The sequence below is a fragment of the Mus musculus genome, chromosome 13 (genome assembly GCF_000001635.26).
Source record: "Mus musculus strain C57BL/6J chromosome 13, GRCm38.p6 C57BL/6J".
In the NCBI taxonomy this organism is placed as follows: Eukaryota; Metazoa; Chordata; class Mammalia; order Rodentia; family Muridae; genus Mus; species Mus musculus.
This window is the reverse complement of record NC_000079.6, coordinates 34097527-34113493: the sequence shown is the minus strand read 5'-3', so window position 1 is coordinate 34113493 and position 15967 is coordinate 34097527. Positions and strand designations below refer to the sequence as shown.

General features: G+C 43.6%; 1 long non-coding RNA gene across 1 annotated transcript in view; it reads left to right on the top strand.

Annotated features, from left to right (window-relative positions):
• Positions 1-221: 221 nt before the first annotated feature.
• 4930447K03Rik (RIKEN cDNA 4930447K03 gene) overlaps positions 222-15967 on the top strand; it is a 29118-nt gene continuing 13372 nt past the window's right edge. The window contains exons 1-2 of the long non-coding RNA NR_046184.1: positions 222-300; positions 8251-8369. This is a non-coding gene — a long non-coding RNA (RIKEN cDNA 4930447K03 gene). The remainder of the gene's footprint in view (positions 301-8250; positions 8370-15967) is intronic.

The window sequence follows — 15967 nt, the reverse complement described above, 5'->3', positions numbered from 1 at the left end:
CTGTCCTTCCCCTTCTCCCTCATCCTTCATTTCCTGTCTTTGTCTCTTATTCCTTGCCCTTTCTCCCTCTGAGGCAAATAAATCTCCTTTGTGCTAAGAACTTGGTCTTGGGGTGTCTTGTGTGGATTCTGGAACTTTCAGATACCACAGCAATTCCATTCTGGAGCCAAAGGCTCCAGATTCCTGGTGAGTCATTGGTATTCGTTCCAGGATGGAAGGCCGAAAGAAGTCAGAGTCTGATGGTAATGGTGGCAGCGGCAGTGGGAGCCACAGGACTGGAGTCCTCTGCAAGAGACAAAGGCAAGCATCACTGATTTTCCCTCAGAGCTTGTATCCCAGCTGTGTCACCCACAGTGAGGGGAGCACCACCCCCAAACACAACTCTGGAATCTCCCTCAGAGACATGGCCAGAGCCATTGTCTCCTAAGTATTTCAGATTCAGTAAAATTAAACAAGAGCCATTACAGCCCCAATGGTCTGGGTCCCTCCTCCTACAGGTTCTACCTCTTCAAGCTGGGAATCATGTCTTAAACAAAAAGGCCTGTGTGGGACATCCCAGATCCAAACTGTAGCACATGATCTTGGAAGTCTCCATGGCCTTAGTCTGGCATTTCTTCAGAAATTCTGTGAAATATTCAGGGCATCAAGTTGCTCTGCCTTCTTGCTTCCAAGTTGTGTGACTTTGAGCAACTTACTCAACCTCTCTGTGGTTTCATTTCTTCACCTATACATCTCAAATGATCGTTGTACAGTCATTATAAGGTTGAACACAAATGAGCAGTGTATGACACTATTATGGCTTGTCATTGTTGATGACGTGAAAGGGATTACAGGAGTCTGACTCCCTAAGCAGAAAGGCACACCTCTGCCAGTGTCTCCTCTGGAGCCGCAGCTGCATACAGGTCAAAGAACAGGATTACATCGGTGCCACGCTGTAACTGTGGGAGGCATGAGTCACACATTGGACACTCTCCAGAGTATTAGGTTGAATCATATGAAATTGTGAAATTCTGTGGAGAAAACCATGGATTACTATCAGGTGATCCCACTGCCAAGCCTTGAGCAAAGGAAATGGAGAATACAGGGTTTTCAGCACCCCAATGCCCTACACCCTGAACTCTTTCCTCTTGTCCTTGTTTCTTATGATGAGCCATGACCCAGGTTAGATCTTCTGAGTCCACATCTGGCTCCTTAGTCTTGGCAATTGCCTGCTTATCACCTGGAATCTCCATCAGATGCACGTTCTGATCCAGTGGTCCTGAGGAGTAGTCAGGAATCCTAGACTTGTAGCAAGCTTGGGGGGGGGGGGGCAGGGGCTGCCACTTGTCCCCTGAAAAGGAGACTCCTGAATATCATGGCAGCTGTGACTCATGGCATCTGCAGAGAGCCCAGTGAATCCTTCCTCTTGCAACATTAACACGTCAAGACAGAATTAAGAAAGTGACTGAAGGGCGGCAGCACCTGTCAAGCTCCTGCCCTTCCCATCTCCATGGTTTTCAGATGCTATCCCACCAGTAAGCCCACAAATTCTTTCCTTTTTTTCCCTTGCCTTTCTCCACTGAGCATCTTCAGCCATGTTTACTGATACCTGCCACTTGACAAATGCTGCATACAAGGAGAACTCTGTCTGTATGCTTTTTGGAATCAATTTGAGACGCCTTCCAGGGTGCATATTATAAGTTCCCAATGTGGTGGCTTTGTTGGTTTGTTTTGCTTCAGGATTTTCAGGATGTTGTGCTGGCCTTTGAACCTAGGTCCTTTTGCATGGCTCTACTACTAGGCCTTACCCTTAGAACTTAGTGTGATGTGTAATGCTTTCTGGGAAGTGGACATAACTCATTCCATCATTTTTAGCTCCCCTTCCTTAATTGCTGACTGACCTGTCCCACCTACCCTTCTGACTTAATGCCTCCATTTCCCATTACAACGTTGACTTTCTCCCACCCCTTCCAGAGGTTTTTGGGAACTCTGGTGGGTTTCTCAGCCTCCCCCTGGTTCTCAGCCTCCCCCTGGTTTTATGTGGAAGTTCTCTGGGATTCTTCTTCTGTGTGGCCTTCAGTTTACCAAGTGTAAACTTGTCTCCATTGTTCCCTCGGCAGCCCTTCTTTGCTATTGCATTTTGCTCTGAGCACTGTATCACCTGACTGGAACTCCTGCCTGCAGGTTTTTCCATCTGAGCTGACCATGGACTTGACCTGCTTCCCCAGACCATTAGCTCTGGCTCCTCGGCAGCTGCTGAAGGGCTGGGCTAGAGACTGCTGAGGAATGAGAAATGTTTGGGGTGGATTTGCGTCAGCTGTGGGATGTAACGTTACAGCCCAGCTGTCACCCAGAGTGGATGAGAACTGTAGCAGAGATGGCCGAGGAAAACTTCAGGAAGGCAAGTGGAGTCTCAGGGGATAGGCCAACAGTGTCTATCAAGAGCCAGTCTCCTCTGAGAAACTGAGTTGTGAGAGATTTTAGGCCCCCTTCCACCATGGAAATCTCTTACCTTTGGGTATAATGAGCTAGAATGCAAAGCTAAACTCTTTACAGCTTCTAAAACCACTTCTAGCTTGCTTCAGGAAGGTTTGCAGTGGCCAACTTTCCAAATCTGGTTGAAGCCATTTCACTTTTATGTCAAAACCCATTCATCTTTTCCTCGCCTCCCCCCGCCCCCTGCTTGTGTGTGTGAGTGTGTGTGTGTGTGTGTGTGTGTGTGTACACAGTACCCATGGAGACCAGAAAAGAAAGTCAGATTCCCTAGAGCTGAAGGTGGTCGGGACCTTGGATTCTCTGTAAGGGCACCACATGTTTAATGACTGAGCCATCAACTTTGAGTATTTTTGCTTTGTGCTGGTTTTATAATTGTGATGCCTGAAATCATTACTTTTTAATTTTTCAATCTCTCCACATACACAACCCACCATCCACTTAGGTCCTTGATTTTTTATTCCCTTTGATCCTCAAGCCTTTGGCTGTCTATGTCTGAGCACACTGGAAGGCAGTTCTGATTTTTGTCCAGGGTGATGTCCTGGTAAAAGCCAAGCTCCTAAGCTCACCATCACAATTCCAAATTCTGAATCTTTCTGGGTGTCCCTAAGAGGGACTTTCTACACCAGAAAAGTTGTTTAATGCCCAAGATGATTTTAAACATTCTTAAAACTTCCTCTCAGCCCTTATGTAGAAGGTATACATAGTTTCATGATTAGACACAAGTCCCCTGCTTAGGATATTTCATTAACATATATGCAAATATTCCCAAATAAGAAGACAACTGAAATCCAAAACACATCTGATCTCCCATGCTTTTGGATAATGGGTGCCTTTTATAATAGCATGAACACCATTCCTGGGATTTCCAGCCTCATGAACCTACCACCTCCCCAAGACCCACCTCCTAACACCATCACTTTAGGGATTAGGATTTGAACAGATAGATTTCTCAGGAACAAAGCAATCTGTAACACAAGGATAAATGCCTTGCTGAGGATCTCCTGGTGAGGCAGAAAGGACAAACAACAGAGGCCAGAAACGGGAACCGGAGACTAAGACTGACTGGTTTAATCCACTTTCTAGGTCACACTGAATCATCTTGGGTGGCAGCACAAAGCCAGCACATTCCAGCAAGTACTTCATTTGCATAATGTCTTTGCTAACTCCCAGGGTGGCCAAATAAAGGAAAGGTGAGCCCAGCAGTGCGGAGCTCAGGAGGCACATGGCCTTGTGCAATGGGGAAGAAAGTGACCCAAGGAGGAAATCAGGTTCAATGTCACAATCCCCGTGAGCCTTAGGCTGACAGGGTATGAAGACTGGCTTGGCCCTTCTGTCCTTTTTCCCCATGTGTGACCAAGCAAAGCCTCTAGGATAGTGCCTAATTTTCGGGACAGGACAAGAATGAGTTTGTAACTCCGCAGACTGATCAGAATAAAAGCCAAGGTCAAGGCTGGAGCTGTTAGGCAGTGCAGCCTGGGGTCCAGAAGTTAGGTGTGTCCAGGGCCCCAGTTTTCAATAGCAGCTGAGGTCTTGGTGGTGGTGGTGGTGGTGGGGATGTCCTAGCAGCTGCTAGGCTCTCACAATGTGGCACAAGTTAGTGGTGACATGTGTGTGTGTATTTGTGTGTGTGTGTGTGTGTGTATGTGTATATGTATGTGTATGTGTATGTGTATGTGTATGTGTATGTGTATGTGTATGTGTATGTGTATGTGTGTGACCTGTGTATTCCCCTCTGTTTCTCTCCACACTGACTGCACATCTGCTGCTTCCCGGACTAATCACTCATTGGTGGAGACTTGCCTTTCAGTTTGGTTTCATTGTTTAGCCTGAGGAATTTACTTAGGTTTCTGAAGGCTCAGGTCTACTACTAACAAAGCCTGTTTCACTTTCCTGGAAAGCTCCCGTGTCACTTTTACTCTGAAACCTCTTCTCCCTGGATGGAAGGTTCTCTAGATGTCACCTCCATGGACTAGGAGATGTCACTCCCCATGCTCAGCATATCATCTTCTGTGGCTCCCTATAGAATTGACACTCATCACTTTGATTAGGTTGTGTCTTGCTCAATTTCTCTCTGTTCATCCTTTTGGAGTTTGATGAGTGTTTAATTATGAATTGATACTTTCACCAAACTAGAAATAAATTGGGGTCACTTAAAAAATGTCCACCCCTCTTTATTTTCTTTCCTCCTGGGGTTTTAAGTGTGTGTGTGTTGGCTGGTGTATTACAGTAGACTGAAGGATTGTTCATTTATTAATGCCTCTTTTCTTCTTCCTGTGGCTCAGTTTCATGGTTTCTGTTGTCATGTCTTCAAATCAACTGTTTTCCTTCTTCTATGCTAGTCCTATGTTAAGATGCACCAGTAAAATCCCATTTAAGATACTGCTTTTATTTCATTTTCAAATGAGATATAACTTACATTCCACATTATCCATTATTTTGTATCCATCATTTCTCTGCTCATTGCATTTATGTTTTACTTTAAACCCTGTGATGTTTACATTAGATATCTTAAAATTCTTGTCTTTTAAAAAGAGATCTATTTAATGATCTTTAGTTATGTGTATGTGTGTGGGTCTGTGCATTGGTGTGTATGGGTGTGTGTGGGTCTGTGCATAGGTGCGTGTGCACAAGTGAGGGTTGTGCAGTGGGTGATGTGGATGGGAGCCACCTAGTGTGGATGTTGGAGTCAACTCAGGTCCTCTTCAAGAGCAGTATACTGTCTTAACCACTGAACTATCTCTCCAGCAATAAAATTCTTGTATTTTAATAACATTTATTATTTCCTTTTTCTTTGTTTTCTTTTCTTTTCTCCCTTTCTTCCTTCCTTTCTGTTTTTTTGTTTTTTTGTTTTTTGAGACAGGGTTTCTCTGTATAGCCCTGGCTGTCCTGGAACTCACTCTGCAGACCAGGCTGGCCTAGAACTCAGAAATCCACCTGCCTCTGCCTCCCAAGTGCTAGGATTGAAGGCATGCGCCACCACTGCCCGGCAACATTTATTATTTCTGAATGTTTATTACTGATCAAATTGCTCTTCCTGGATTTCCGTACTTCTTTGTATGTCTGGCATCTCCAGGTTGAATCGAAGGTCTCACTGTTGACTTTTCTGGGCTTTGTTCTTACCGGCAGTACATTTCCCTCTGCACTGTTATAGTGAATCTGTGCTGCCTTCTGCCTGTGCTGCTTCACCTACAGCGGTCCTGCTTTCCGTAGTTCTACCTTGTTTTCAATTATCTGAAAACAGTAGTGTTCTGAAAATATTGAATAGAAACTTACAGAAATAAACAAGTCATATGAATTTAAGACATTATATTGTCATAATTATTCTATTTTTATTAGTTCTAGTTATGATTATTAATATCTTCCTGTATTCAGTTATAAGTTAAACTTTACCATGGGTATATTTATATAGATAGTGTAATGTAGGGCTCTGTACTAGCCTGGCTTTCCGGGACTCACGGGGATATCTTGGTGCATTTCCCTGCAGATATGGATAGCCATTAAATTCTGAAGTTCTGAACTTCCCAAGGTTTCTACTGAATGCCCTGAGGTTCACTTGAGATAGCACAATGCAGTAACTCTGAATGAAGACTTCTCAGGATTTTGCAAGCTTTGATCACCATGCAGTGGCTCTTTTTCTTGATAGTTGTTGTTTGCGTAGCCTTGCAGAATCTCATCTGCACATAATAGCCTAGCATTCAGCCAATATTTTCAAAATGCTGTGCATATTTATGGAGCAGTTTGCTCATTCTTAAACCTTCATAGCTTCCCCTCAGGCATAGTTTCTCTTTGCAGTTCCTCAAGCCTGCTACCTTCTGATTGGATGCCTGTTCCCTGTACTATAATAAGGGAAGGTCCCAGGCAGGAAGTAGGAGTGATTGTGGGCCCATCTTACTATGTCTCTACCCCTGCCCTGGAGACTGCAGTCATTTGGCATTTATTTTCCCAGGACTCAAAAAGCAATTGTTTGGAATATTATATCCAGTTTTTCATTGTTTATAACAGAATGTTGCTTTGTCATCAATGACTTCTTATACAATCTTCTTGAAGCATGTTATTCCCCAGCCCCACCCCCATTATATGGTAGGAAACAAGCAGACACAGGTTCTGGAAAGGGTTTGAAATTCTGTCCTTTGCTACAATGTGGATAGATATGGAGGAAACTGGGTGAACGGAGCCAAGTACAAAGAGATAAGACACATGCTCTCACTCATATATGGAAACCTAAGAGGAGCTGATCTGATATAATGGAAAAGTGGAATAGCACTTACTGAAGGCTAATGGCAGTCAGTGCAGGCGAGGAGAGGATGAAATAGCATGGTTCTACCCTGCAGCTGAGTGACTATGTTACAGTGCACAATAGAAAATATTACTGATGACTCGGGCCAGGAGCCTTCAAACATAAAGACCATAGGTACAAAATCATGGCCAAAGGCCTCAGGGTCCCCCTGAGGAGTCTCTTGATTCCAAAACCCAAAGAATGTGGAGTCTGATGTTGAAGAGCAGCAGTTGCAGGGAAAGACCACTGTGCTCAGAGTAGAAGGGGCAGAGGCAGAAGAACTCTCCTTCCCTTTCTTGCTGTTCTGTCTCATTTGGACCTCCAGCCCACTGGATGGTGCTGTTCACATTCTAGAGGGTCTTTACCACTCATTCCACTCATCCGTATGCTAACATTCTCTGGAAACACTTCTCAGATACACTCAGAAGCAATATCTTACCAGACCACCATGCAGTGTGCTTAACACCCCAAATTAACTGTGACACATGTCCACCAGAGAGACTCACTGGGTGCCAGATCCTTGTGGACAAGCTTTGAAAAGCTTTCTGTGTTTTGGCTTGAAAGGGCATGGAAGTAGTTGCCACCCAGGAGAACTAATGAGGTCATGATCCCAGAAGTAGAATGGAGTAGATTATTGACACCGTGAACCTTATAATGGGAGCCTAGAAGGAAGTGTGACACCTCATCAGACACCAACCAGCGTGACAGATGTCAGGAAAGGGACTACATGCCACCACTCTCCACAGTGGCCTGGCATTGCACTCATCTCTGACTTGATACCCACATCAGGGAGATGTCGACTGAAGGCCTAACCTACACTAAAGTTGTTATTGCCAAAGAAAATAAGAGTTCATGAGATAGAAATTAAATGACAAAGTAAATGAATTTTAGGAAAAATTCAGATATTTTTTATCTACACATGTCTATATACTAAAATTTCATCTTCTCCAGCTATAGGCATTGTCAATTTCAAAACACTGGCAATTTAATAAATGACAGTATGCATTAAATATAATCTTTATTCTTTAATTTTCAGTGAGGATTGGCACCATTCATTTATCATAGAGTGAGCATTCATTTTAAATCCACCACAGTGATATAAATAGACATGAAAGCAATGCAATTGGCATTTGCAGCCTTGAATCTGCTGATGAACTCACACATGCAGAATTGTCAAGTGCCAAATAGGTCGCTTAAAAGGCATACTCTCTGGGGGCTGAAGTTGAAGCTCAGAGGATAGAGTGCTAGTCTATTGAGCATCAAGGGTCTGGTCACTAACACTGAGTAAACAGAACTTACTGGCACATGCCTATGAGTGCAGGCAGGAGGATCAGAAGTTCAATGCCACACTAGCCTACTTATACAGTGTGTTCAAGCCCAACTTTAGATACATGAACTCCTCTCAGATAGGGGATCCTCACCAAACTACTGAGTGCTGGAAATAAGACCAAGTGGGATCCCAGGTCTTATTACTGTCAACATCTTGCTTCTCTTTCCAGATAACCTAATAAAGCCAGTGTGTAAGTCTTTGAACTAGACTCCATATGACAGAGGCAAATAATTCTCCTTGTTGTGATATTTCTTTTTAATATTAAAATTTTCTTCCATTTGCTCAGAGGTAAGTGCAATCTGTCATTTCACTCAGAGGTAATACCCATCTTACAATAATTTTCATTTAAATACAAATTGGGGGCCAGTAAGGTGGCTCAGTGGGTAAAGGCGCTTGCCACAGTTTGACCACTTGAGTATGATCTCCAGGATCCATAGGCTAGAAGGAGATATTGACTCTCACAAATTGTTCTCTGTCCTCCACAAGTGCCATGCATTACTATCCCCCCAGTAACAAATGCATAAATATAATTTTAAAAAATGGTAGCCAGATATGGTGGCATGTTTCTGTAACCCTACATTCAGGAAGCACAGGCAGGAAGTTTGCAAGTTCGAAGCCAGCTAGGGGTACATAGCAAGACCCTGTCCACCTAAAAGCAAAGCAAAACAAAATGTATGCAAGAAAAAGAATGGTACCCAGGGGCTGGCAGGATGATCCACCAGGTAAGCCCCTATCAAGTGTGATGACCCATGTTCAATCCTCAGGGCCTAAATGGTGGGAGGAGAGAACTGACTCTGGAAAGTTCCTTTGACCTCATGCTCTTGCGTTGACATATGGATATACATGCACACACACACTCACAGAGAGACACAAATTTATATGGGTAGTTACATTTTTTTAAGAATACTGTTACCCTGAACCACCACTCTAGCATATCTGTTATTCTTGTGTGTGTAATTCTACCTGGTCCTTGATTAATTACATCTTTTCCAGACCCATAATTCTGGATCATGACTCAGCTGCCCCCGGATTAGCTATCAATTTGCTATATTCAGTCAACAAACATCCCAGACCATGCAAACAATGACTTGGCTGCTACAGACTTCAAGTGTCACATCCTTGTTTTATACTTTTCTCATTTATTCCCTCACTCACTTACTCAGCAAATATTTATGAGGCTAGGCACTGGGGTACAGTATAAATAACGCCCTATTGGGTGTTGGTCTGGTGCTGCTATGCCTTCAAATACTGGCCCCCAAGTTCTGGTTGCCCCAAAGAGCAGATCCTCATGTGCACCAAATAATGTTTTGTGAACCTTTCTCACCAATTTAAAGCTGTTGGACAGACTGAGCAGTAATAATCCAGGCAAGATTAGTACTATCATCTGGCACCCGAGGCTGACAGCTGGGATTAGATTAGTACTATCATCTGGCACCTGAGGCTGACAGCTGGGATTAGATTAGTACTATCATCTGGCACCCGAGGCTGACAGCTGGGATTAGATTAGTACTATCATCTGGCACCCGAGGCTGACAGCTGGGATTAGATTAGTACTATCATCTGGCACCCGAGGCTGACAGCTGGGATTAGATTAGTACTATCATCTGGCACCCGAGGCTGACAGCTGGGATTAGATTAGTACTATCATCTGGCACCTGAGGCTGACAGCTGGGATTAGATTAGTACTATCATCTGGCACCCGAGGCTGACAGCTGGGATTAGATTAGTACTATCATCTGGCACCCGAGGCTGACAGCTGGGATTAGATTAGTACTATCATCTGGCACCCGAGGCTGACAGCTGGGATTAGATTAGTACTATCATCTGGCACCCGAGGCTGACAGCTGGGATTAGATTAGTACTATCATCTGGCACCCGAGGCTGACAGCTGGGATTAGATTAGTACTATCATCTGGCACCCGAGGCTGACAGCTGGGATTAGATTAGTACTATCATCTGGCACCCGAGGCTGACAGCTGGGATTAGATTAGTACTATCATCTGGCACCCGAGGCTGACAGCTGGGATTAGATTAGTACTATCATCTGGCACCTGAGGCTGACAGCTGGGATTAGATTAGTACTATCATCTGGCACCCGAGGCTGACAGCTGGGATTAGATTAGTACTATCATCTGGCACCCGAGGCTGACAGCTGGGATTAGATTAGTACTATCATCTGGCACCCGAGGCTGACAGCTGGGATTAGATTAGTACTATCATCTGGCACCCGAGGCTGACAGCTGGGATTAGATTAGTACTATCATCTGGCACCGGAGGCTGACAGCTGGGATTAGATTAGTACTATCATCTGGCACCTGAGGCTGACAGCTGGGATTAGATTAGTACTATCATCTGGCACCCGAGGCTGACAGCTGGGATTAGATTAGTACTATCATCTGGCACCTGAGGCTGACAGCTGGGATTAGATTAGTACTATCATCTGGCACCCGAGGCTGACAGCTGGGATTTCTCTGCAGTGCCGCAATCCCCTACTTAAAGCTTGGACCACTGTATTTGAGAGGTGCAATGATTTATGGCTTTTCGTGGTTCTGTTACTATAAGAACTTCAGGAAACTTCTCCTGCATTGAAACATGGAATTTGGAGTAAAGCACAACTATGTTCCCAGGCTATGCTCACTCAAATTTGGAATAAACTATCCTTCATTCCTTTTGATTAAAAAATAATAATAATAATCCAGGCAAGACTCAAACAGCAAGTACTTGGGGAGCCCAGCTGGGGAACTAATTAATGTCTAGCATATAGAAAAAAATAGATTTTGGGTGATTTGCCCAGTAATTGTGCTAAAGTGATTTTAAAAATCCACAGGACTCTACCCAGATTACTGGGCAGCTAGCTGGGTCATATTTGCAAGTAATAGAGTTAGTAAGTAACATTTAAAAATCATGTACAAGGCTCTGTTCCCACCTTAAACTCCAAAAGTTCAGGCAATCAAGAGCATCATGAACTCTGCCCATCAGAGGATAAACTATGCTTTTAATGCTAATTGTACAGATGTGACCAGAGATGTGTGCTTTGGTTGACTGAGTTACTTTTTTTAAAGCTTCAAAAGCAGAACCATGGGTGGGCAAGGTGGCTCATGGGTAAAAGCACTAACCGCTACGTTTGTAGCCTGAGCTCCATAGCTGAGATCCACATGGTAAGAGGAGACAACTAACATCTAAAAGTTGTCTTCTTACCTCCCGGTCCCCCACAGTGCACGCACACACACACACAAAACAAACACATGTGGAAAAAAACTTTAAAGTAGAATCATGCCAAGATCTAGAGGCCTGTGTCCGTGTCGTGGTGTAATCTCCACAGAGCACATGCTTCTACTTCCGGCCACGGGAGGGTTCATCAGATAAAAATGTTCCTTTGAATGAGAAGACAATTAAGCATTGAAAATGGGAGAACAAGAAAATACAAGATAAGAATAGGCCTTACCAGCCTGCTTTATAGAAAACATCTTTAACGAGTGGATTTGGAGCTAGAGATTTTACTCTATTCTGCCCTTTCTGCATTATGTATTTATGAGGAAGCCAGCATGATGGTCATGAGCCACACCATGTATTCTAGCTAAAACTCCACACTAATTATGAGGAAATCTGACTTAGACTTCAGGGCTAGAACCAATCACTAATGCTTCTTGGATTAAAACCATCAAAAAAAGGGGGGGGGATCCACAAATCAAAAGAACAGTCACTGTACACTTTCCTGTGACCTCAATGGTTACATCTTTCTCTTGTTTGCTGTCCCCACTAATGTGCGTGCGTGCGTGTGTGCGTGTACGTGCGTGCGTGCGTGCGTGTGTGTGTGTGTGTGCATATGTGTTGATGAATTATTTGAAAGCAGATTACAAAATTCTTAGCACTTGACTCCAAATACTCCAGCTGACTCCTCCTAAGGACAAAGGCATTATCTTACATAGCCATAATGCCATTACCACAGCTATCCAGCAGGATCACCTTGTATTTAGCTGCCACCTATGGTGATACATGAGTGCTGGCACTGCCCTGCTTCCTGGGCACTGAGTCCTTGTCTCTGAATGTAATTGTCAAGGGGTCTCGGTTCAGGATAATTTTCTCCTCTGATTAAAGAGGGCTTTCTAGATTGGAAGAACATCTTTGCAATTTACTACTTGTGAATCTAAGTTCTGTAATTTACACACACACACACACACACACACACACACACACACACACACCAAACCCCTAAACATCCAAAAGAACTAGAAGTGTTGGTATCAGTTTGTTTGTTTGTTTGTTTGTTTGTTTGGTGGAGGGGGATTGTTGTTTTCTTAGTCTCTCCATGTTACTGTGACTGAATGTTCAGTGAAAGCAAAAATGAAAGTACCCAGGGTGCAATGGGGCAGAAACAACAGCCATCAAATGTGGAGCAAGGGAGTCTTTTGAGAAGGGACAGATATTCTGCTTCAGAGAAAAACAGGCCTGGAGATATCAAGAGAAACAGCAGGCATTGGGTAAGACCCAGGGGTGCCTGCTTCTCCAGCTGCCTGCCCAAGCAGTCTTATCCTGCTTCTAGCTGCCGCATCTGCCTAATGGAAGCAGCTTATCTAGCACTGGCAATTTATTCCTTGTTCGGATCTGTGTTTTCAGTGTTCAGCCACTGCTTTCTAGTGTAGCTATCTCAAAGTAGCGATGTTAGCTGGACAGTTTTGAATGCATATGCCTTGGAAAAGTGTGTGTGTGTGTCCATCTGTCCACCCATCCGTCCTGTTCTCCCAGATTACAGGGACTTAAATCCAATTCACAAGTCATAAATTGCAGAGATGCTCTCCCAAACTAGATGGACCTCTTTAATCAGGGAAGAAAATGAAACCCCTCTTAGAAACCAGTAAGCAATGTCATGCAAAACAATGTGCTAGAATCTAAAAAGCCCACCATAGAGGTCAATATTACTTTCTCACTCTGATGTAGGAAATGCATTGACCTTATTACGTGGCAATAAACCAGGGCTGGTGCTTTCTTCAGGTCTCGCAATTCCATCATGCAATATATTATGAATCAAGGAGGAGAGAGTTGGGGTATATGACCAAATGCCTATGGCACATGATCCTGTGAGGGCTCAATGAGAAGTTTTATGGGTTCCAGTATTTTGATATCACTAATCAAGATGGTGATCAAGTCACACAGTCACTCCATTTTGATGAGGTCACCAGACAAGATGGCAAAAAAGTCAAAAGTTGGTTACTTCCTGCCAGTGGCGTGCTCAGCTCCATGATAATGCAAGAGTCCACACCCCATCAGGGTCTGAGTCCCTGTGGGACTCTCACAGGCTAAATGTGGACAGTCATCCCTTTTATTTTTAATCTAAGCATCCATTGGGCTAGTTAATTTTGGTGTGTAATTTTTTTTCTTTCTTTTTTTTTTTTTTTTTTTTCATTTTTTTCAAGACAGGGTTTCTCTGTACAGCTTTGGCTGTCCTGGAACTCACTTTGTAGACCAGGCTGGCCTCAGACTCAAAAGAAATCTGCCTGCTTCTGCCTCCCAAGTGTTGGGGATTAAAGGCATGCCCCACCATGCCTGGCTTGTGTAATTTTTTTAATTGAAACTTTTTTGTATAATAATGTTTAAAAATAAAAGTTCTGTCTGTGTGTGTGTGTGTGTGCGTGCGCGCACACGCATGTGTGTGTGCATTGTATGCATATACAAGACTTCAAAGAAAGGCACCTGATCTCCTGTAACTGGAGCTACTAGTGATTGTGAATTGCCCTGTGGGTTCTGGGACTTGAGCTAGGGTCCTCTGCGAGAGCAGTAAGAGTTTGTTCTTTATGGTTGAACTATAGCTTCAGTCTCTCCTCTCATTTTCCTAAGAAAACAAGCCTCTTTCTTTTTTCTAAAACAACTTTCACACATTCTAACTACTTGTTAATGGCCCTTTCCTTCTGATTTAGGTGAGATAAGCAGCAGGAGGAATGATAAGACATAATCCTCAGGGAAGATTCACTGTCTTTAGGAGCAAAGGTCAAGAAGTTCCCAGGAACACTCAAGCAATAATAAACTCTCAGAGATCCTCCTTTTCAGCTCTAGGGTTGCTGTCATCATGAAAGTTTGTCCAAAACTACCAAACAAACAAACGAAACAAAACAAACACAACACAACAAAACCCCCTTGTTCTCTGATATGCATTAGAGCTAACTTCTCCTCCTCCTCCTCCTTCGACTTCACCTTTGCCTTCTCTTCGACTTTGCCTCCTCCTCCTTCTTCTTCTCCTTTTCTCCTCCTCCTCCTCCTTCATCTTCTTTTTTTTTGGGGGGGTAAGGTCAAGATTTTATTGTCTTCATATCAAAATTGGCTTAAAACTGGACCACTTGGCCCTTTCTCTTCTTGTTGCCTCCCAGTTCAGAATGCTTGCATCTCTTAACAGCCAGCATCCTCTTAGATCTACAGTTGGTAGAGCTAACGTCTAAATAGGAATCTTCCTAGCAGAGAAAAAGGAGAAAAAGTACCAGTCTAGAAATTATATTTATGAAACTTGGAGGTTCCTGAGGATAGCCTTTTGGGGTGCCTTTGAATCTGACATTAGGCCATGACAAAGAAATAAGTTCAGGCAGGGACCTGACACTGGCCAAAGACAAGGAGGTAAGAAACTTATTTTAGGGTAGAACAAAGAAGTAGGCTCAGTAAAGGTGTCTGCAACCCTATAGGTGGAACAACAATATGAACTAACCAGTACCCCTGGAGCACGTGTCTCTAGCTGCATATGTAGCAGAAGATGGCCTAGTCTGCCATCATTGGGAAGAGAGGCCCCTTGGTCTTGCAAACTTTATATGCCCCAGTACGGGGGAACACCAGGGTCCAGAAGTGGGAGTGGGTGGGTAGGGGAGTGGGTGGGGAGAGGGTCTGGGGGACTTTGGGGATAGCATTTAAAATGTAAATGAAGAAAATACCTAATTAAAAAAAAAGAAGTAGGCTCAGATATCTTGATCATTCTTAGAAACAGCGATCACTGGAGTGATCATGGGACTTTGTGTCTATGTCTTGCTTGATCCTTGACTATTGTCTTGCTTGATTCTTCAAGTACTATTCACCCTTATTACCAGCATATAATTAAGATGGTATAAAAGAGGATTGGGAAAATTTCAACATGCCTTCAGTCTCAGAATTGACTGAGGCCATGCTACAATGTTGTCTAATTGTCTTTTTTTTTTTTTTTTAGTCCTCACGCCTAGAACCTGTTGACTGACCCAGTGGTCTTGGTCAGGTTCCCCCATTCAAGGACTGGAAAAAGTAAAGAGAGCTTAGCTGTTACATCCTTTGTATTAGTGTTCTATTGTTGTGAAGAGACATCATGACCAAGGCAGTATATATAAAAAAAGCATTTAATTGGTGGCTTGCTTATAATTTCAGAGAGGAGGGAGGGAGGGATAGAAGGAGGGTGGAGGGAGAGAGGAAAGAGAGAGAGAAACTGGCCTGGCATGGGCTTTTGAAACCTTGAAGCACCCTTTGTGTAACATACCTCCTCCAACAAGGCCACACCTTCTAATCCTTCCCAAAAAGTTCCACTAATTGGGGATCAAGCATTGAAACATATGAACCTAGGGGAAGCCTTCTCATTCAAACCACCACTCCCTCCTTTCCTTTCTCAGGTTGGCTTGGTTCATTACTGACCTTAATGAATCAATAGTCTTCAAATCTCACATCACACCCACCCCAAATGTTACTGACTAGGGGGTCTTGGGTGGAGTTTGTTTTCTCCATTGACTAAAGAATTAAAACACAGGAAATAAGACATAGCAACTTTTATTAAAAGTAAAAGTGTGTACAAGAATACCACCCCCAACACACACACACATACACACACACACACACACACACACACACACACACACACACACACGACAAACTAACTCCTTACAAGTAGG